This window comes from Pygocentrus nattereri, chromosome 26, assembly GCF_015220715.1.
Source record: "Pygocentrus nattereri isolate fPygNat1 chromosome 26, fPygNat1.pri, whole genome shotgun sequence".
In the NCBI taxonomy this organism is placed as follows: Eukaryota; Metazoa; Chordata; class Actinopteri; order Characiformes; family Serrasalmidae; genus Pygocentrus; species Pygocentrus nattereri.
In genome coordinates, this window is record NC_051236.1 from 15,810,504 (window position 1) to 15,816,503 (window position 6,000).

At 40.9% G+C, this 6,000-nt stretch overlaps 1 protein-coding gene across 4 annotated transcripts in view; it reads right to left on the reverse strand.

Annotated features, from left to right (window-relative positions):
* dlgap4b (discs, large (Drosophila) homolog-associated protein 4b) overlaps nt 1-5,150 on the reverse strand; it is a 177,499-nt gene extending 172,349 nt beyond the window's left edge. For all 4 annotated transcript variants that reach the window (XM_017697914.2, XM_017697911.2, XM_017697913.2 and 1 more), the window contains exon 1: nt 4,787-5,150. The gene's annotated coding sequence lies outside the window, so the exon portion shown is untranslated. The remainder of the gene's footprint in view (nt 1-4,786) is intronic.
* Between the last annotated feature and the right edge of the window lie 850 nt (nt 5,151-6,000).

The following is a 6,000-nucleotide window of genomic DNA, read 5'->3' on the forward strand; positions in this document are numbered from 1 at the left end:
AAAATCTGCTGCATTTAGCTTGTGAAGTTTGTTCATTTTTACACTTCACAGAAAATCTTACTTTGTCCTAAACCACATCAACAGGTCTATGTGACTTTAATGAAGACCTGACTGTGATTTGAGTGGGTTGGGAGACTTTTGGGGATATATAGTTATAAACGAAAGAAACTCATTTTGGACAACAAATAGCTCATTGACTACATCTGGGCTAAGTGGAAAATTGTGTAAGTTAGATTTTTTTGCCAAAACATTTCTTTAAAAGATTTCCTTGTTTAACTTTTTTTTTACCAATATTACTCTGCATGGTTTGTTATTGCTGAGTCATATATATATTTTTTTTTCTTCTGCCTTTTCACCAAGTGATCAGAATTTTATTCTATTACTTATATATTCAATAGTGGCAGCCCTAGAAAGAAGCATTAAGATGCCTTATCACACATTTTCACATCTTTCCTCCTCCAGCAGTTAGTTAGTCTGAATGTAATTCTAAGTCTATTCACAATGTAAAACTCAGACCCCCCACCACCCCACCTCCATTCACAATGTGCGATTTTGCTTCTGACGCTGATTAGAGAAACACACACAGCTCCGGGCACATAGGACGGCCTGCTTGACATTTTCATAGCTTCAATTATTCACACTTCTGACAATACAGCAGACAGCATAAAATGCTAAGGAAGCTAAATGAATAGAGCATGCATTATTCTCTCTCTCTTTCTCTCTCTCACTCTCTCTCTCTCTCACTCGTTCACCCTCACGATTCTGTCAAAGCATCCCTTTTTGTTTGCACATGGCATTATACAGTAAACATCAAATGCTGCTGGACCATCCATTGAAATATGCATTATATTTAAAACAATGTGTAAATCAAACACCACATTAGGACCAGATTGAAATTCATATTAGCAGCTCTTGTGACTTTATCTTGTGCTTAGTCTTAGCGAAATAGGATCTTACCAGAGCTAAGGTCATTCAAATATAGCACAGTCCTCTGTGTGTGTGTCTCTTGTGTGTATTTCATCTCCCACCATTCTTGACCACACAGTCAATAATGACATCACTATTTGCTTCACCCCCTTTTCCATGGCCACTATTGCACTGTTGGGAAAAGCACAAATGTATTGTTTGTGCCTCTTTCTTGCCTTCAGTTTATATCTATTCACCATGAAAACATTTCTCTCCGTCCCCCACTAGGCCTATCACTGTCAGCAGATGCAAGAGAAAATCACCGAAACCATCCTATAAAAAGAAAAAAAAAGCTGTGGGGGGGAAAAGACAATATTATCTCTTCTTTTAAAGGCCCCATTTTCAGCCCCAATTGATGCAACTCTGTGAAATCAGGGCTGGGATCTAAGAGGTGATATCTGCACCTCCATTTCTGCAGATGTTTAATACACAGTGCTTCATACATAATACATAGGCCTGTATTACACAACCTTATCATCTAACTAGCTCAGTCCAGCTCGAGCACAACAATGACATGCCCTTCACTTTTACACTGCGGCCTGCCACAAGGGCTTTTCATGGGTGAATAGGTCCTATTTGTCCACCAGGGTGTAGGTTAAAGCAATCTGGGCCTTGGATTGTCTTAGAGACAGAAATCAGCAATGTGGTGTGGCAGGTCATATCAAAGCTAAAACTGCCTGCAGAAAGCTATTTCTCTCTGGCCAGTGTACCATATTAAATATATGAAATTTCGGAATGAATGTGGTGTAAACAGACTTAAGAAAATGCTCTGATGGATATTTGCATTAATAGAGTACTGTGCAAAAAACTTCCAATCAAAATGGTCATTAATTACAACTTGTTACATTTTTTGCACCAGGAAAAAAGCAGAACACACATATTTACCAGAAAATTGCACAAAAGCCTCCGAAACTAAGTGCAATAGCAAATCTATCCATATTGTCCACACTTTGTCTGTGCATCCTCCTGAGACTTTAACTCCACCAATCTTTCAATCTTTATACCACCCAGTTACAGCTGTGTCCTCTAAAAAGATGCTCTCAAAGACATCATCGACATCTTCCCCTTCAAAGAGAAGTATATGTAGGATGTGAAGCTATCACTGTGAAAAGGAAACACACCAAAAAAAAAAAAAAAAAAAAAGAAAATTTGCACTAGAACAGTGTTTCTAAAGCCTGCTCCTGGAGGCCCACTGTCCTGCCTGTTTAATGTTTTACCAGGTCCCAACACACCTGAGCCAATGACCAGCTCATTGACATCTCTTAAAATAAGACCAGAAGCTGTAATAAAGGTGAAGTGTAGACAGATAATATTTATAATTATTGACACACTATATTCATGACATTATATTTTGTTTCTATGCAAGTTTTTGTTAAATGTTTTTGTTTTTCTCCTGATAAAATGCTTTTCAAATAAGACTTAATAACCCAAAGCAATCAATTAGAAGCAAAGTTATTATGTACTACTTTAAAAATGTAATCCACACAATATATAAAATAAAATAAGATTCTTATTTTCTAAACTTACTTGTCTTTTAATGAACCAAAGACACTACTTACTACAAAGATGTTCTACAAAGACTAAACCTCAAGAAAAAAATACTTTAATGACATTAAAACATGCACAGCCTTAATCCTGACATTTATGAACACATCTTACGAGAGAAAGAGAGAGAGAGAGAGAGACAGAGAGAGAGAGAGAGAGAGAGAGACAGAGAGAGAGAGAGAGAGAGAGACAGAGAGAGAGAGAGAGACAGAGAGAGAGAGAGAGAGAGAGACAGAGAGAGAGAGAGAGAGAGAGAGACAGAGAGAGAAAGAGAGAGCGACAGAGAGAGAGATAGAGAGAGAGAGAGAGAGAGAAAGAGAGAGAGAGAGAGAGAGAGAGACAGAGAGAGAGAGAGAGAGAGAGAGAGAGAGAGAAAGAGAGCCTAAGAGAAGCAGAGAAAGAGCAGTCAGCCTCAGCTGCATGTAAATATGGGCAAACGCTATTGAAAAGGCTATTGATCTTGCCAGGATTAGCAGTCCTTTCATGGCCTTTGCTGCTGTTGCTGGTTCCTGTCCTCTTATCGACTGGCCAATTCAGAAGATGTCAGTCTGGATTTTTATAAGTGCGAAAGCCAAAAGGATGTCAAACTGAGGCGGACCACATGAAACAACTCTACTCACAAATTTCATTTCTTTACAGAAGACACCACAGCAAGTTCTTAAGAATGCTCAGATTTGTTCTTTATTCTGTCCTAAATATATAATCAGACAGGGTGAGTGAATGGACATACTGTACAGCACAGGCATTTCTGCAAAATAGGGGTGCTTTGTGAGGCAAAGCATTAAAACGTCCAAAGTAGACAAAAAACAAGATTTCTAATTAGCAACTTGAATCTTGCAAAAAAATTGGCAAGGTAGGTCATATCAAAGCTCAAATTGCCTGAAACAGTTACTACACTGTTAGAAATAAAGGTTCTGTGCAGGTACAAGGTACAAACAAAGTAAATGTTCCCTCAAAGGTACAACAGTGGTTTTAAGGCCCAATTGTGCACCTTAAACAAGTTTTTTTCCAGGTGAAAAGTACATATTTGTACCGATTTGTAACAATGTTTTAAAGCAGAACAATAAAAATATTCTGAAAAACAACCTGAAAGCCTGGAGATGAGACAGGGTGTGTGGAGTCAATACAAATTAGTTTAAATGGATTATGGTACAATTATGTTCCCTGACTAAAGATACTGAGATGTAACCTTTAGGGTACCACCCCAGTAACAGTTTCGTACCTTTATTTCTGAGTGTTGGCTGCCACTTGAGCGTGTTTGTGCAATTTCTTTGCCTTCACTCATAAAATTAAAGGTTTCTGAAAAGGTCCTAGGCTTAGGCGTATGGTTCTAGGAAACTCTTTCATTGGTGTTGAACCTTTACATTATGAGAAAAGTTTAACCACTTAACCACTTAAATTGCCAGGCCCCCCCAGCAGGCCCAAAGTTTCACTACACACTTCTACAACCTAAGAATAACTCAGCTGGCCTGCGCTGCAGTCAGTGTAGTTACGGAATAAGAAGCCTTGTCATTATGATCAGGAATTTAAGGGGTTAAAAGGGTTTTTCATACTTGCACACCTACAAAACGGGTTCTTTAAAGAGCCATTCACTGAAAAGTTCTTTAGCTGGTTCTTTCGACTGCATCTTTTCAAGTTCTTTCCCGGTACCTTCATCTTTAATAGTTCCCTGTTTAAACGGAGCTTAAACTTTTGCTCAGCCTTCCTGTTTTCTCAGTAAACACGGTCAGAGGAGCTCGCTGGCCTGAGATCTCTCAGCAGGGCTCTGTGCTGAAACCCGAGGAACTACACGGCTCCACTTCCCAGCTCTATCACGACACCGCCTAACCCCCAACCGTCGCGCCAACGCGGAGGAAACAAGCGGGACATGGTCCTGATTGGCCAGCATATCACGGTCTGATCATCCTGATTCGCCTCTATTACATCTAACCGGGACCGTCACTCAGCAGTCCGACTGGGTCGAGTTGAGGGTAAACGATTACTGCTCGGATAAGTGCTTCACACGCCTGCTCGCATTTAAAGGGGGAACATGCAGCAGCAGCGAGCAAAACACAGTGCACAGCAAACAGCAGGAGTGAGAAATCACTGCAGACAAACTGATGCAAACCACGCGCAACAAGCGAGAATATTAGCGCGGAGAGAACGCGAGAAAGACGGAAAAAGCTGTCCTCGCGGAGCCCACATGTACTTTTCTGTTTGTTTCTGACGCGGCGACACTGTGATCCTCTGCGCCCGAGGCGCGCTGCCATAAACACGCCACCCAGCCGCGTCTTACCTTTTCAGCAGTTATCCTCAAGTGTTGCTTTGCCTACAGCACACAGAACCACACGCGATTATCCCGGGAAAACTTGACGGTAAGCAGTCCTTTGGTTCTAAGCCTGGCAGCGGATGGCGCTGGATTCAGTCTGTGAGCAGTCTGCCTGGTGCGTGCTGCTGTCTTTCCTGGAAAAAAGAGCCTCATGAACGGAAAAATCACGTGTTAAAGTGTTAGTTTGAGCTCGTTTCTCCTCGGACTCGGCGTCTCTCCGAACGGCGAACGGAAGCGGTGGCGGCTCCCCGGCACACACGGATCCCCATCACTGCGCCCTTCATTCACGTTTGCATTGAAGAGACGGAGCTTGGAGACGAGCGGTGATGCTGCAACACTCAGCACAGGGCCCTTAGGGAGAGGGGGAGAGAGAGGGGGAGAAAGAGGGAGAGAGAGAGAGAGAGAGAGAGAGAGAGAGAGAGAGAGCAGATCAGCACCATGGACAGAGACAACCAGACAACAGTTTGGTCAGCACATCTAATTATTTCCTTGTGTATCCAAGCTATCTGTTTTTTTTCTCGTGTTGTAGCGCTTAGTCTCTAAAGACAAAGGCCGAATTTGATATTTTATTAGGTTAATTTACCATAACCGAAATGATAAATGATAAACTGAAATGCTAACTGAAAAAAAACTGTCAGTGTCTTTGTCACATTTCACAAAAAACCAAAGTGGGGATGAAAAGAATGGTGCCACTTTATTTTGAGTGGTTCTTTTTAGATGAAACAATCACTCAATAGACTCTCAGTATTCTGTCAAAAACATATGAAGGTTAGGATTAGGTTTTGGGTTGAGGTTGAGGTTAGGGTTAGGATTAGGGCCAGGGTTAGGCTTAGGTTTTGTGTAATGAAAGTAACTTATTAACAACACATCTACTTAATGTAAGCAATGTATCACCAGAACATCTCCAGCATATTTACTTCAATGTATTCAGATGCTTCACTACTGCTACTTCACTGATATGTTTTTGATGTGTTACTGATACTCTGTTATTAATCATCTACAGCACCACTCCAAATACATTGCTATAAAATTGTTATAAATTCAAGAGAAAACTACTTATTGGTAAGTAGTATCCTGGTGAGGGATGTGGTGTCCTAAATGGAACTATTTAATTAGATTAGATTAGATTAAGTGACCCTTATTAGTCCCACATTGGGGAAATTTCACCTCCGCATTTAACC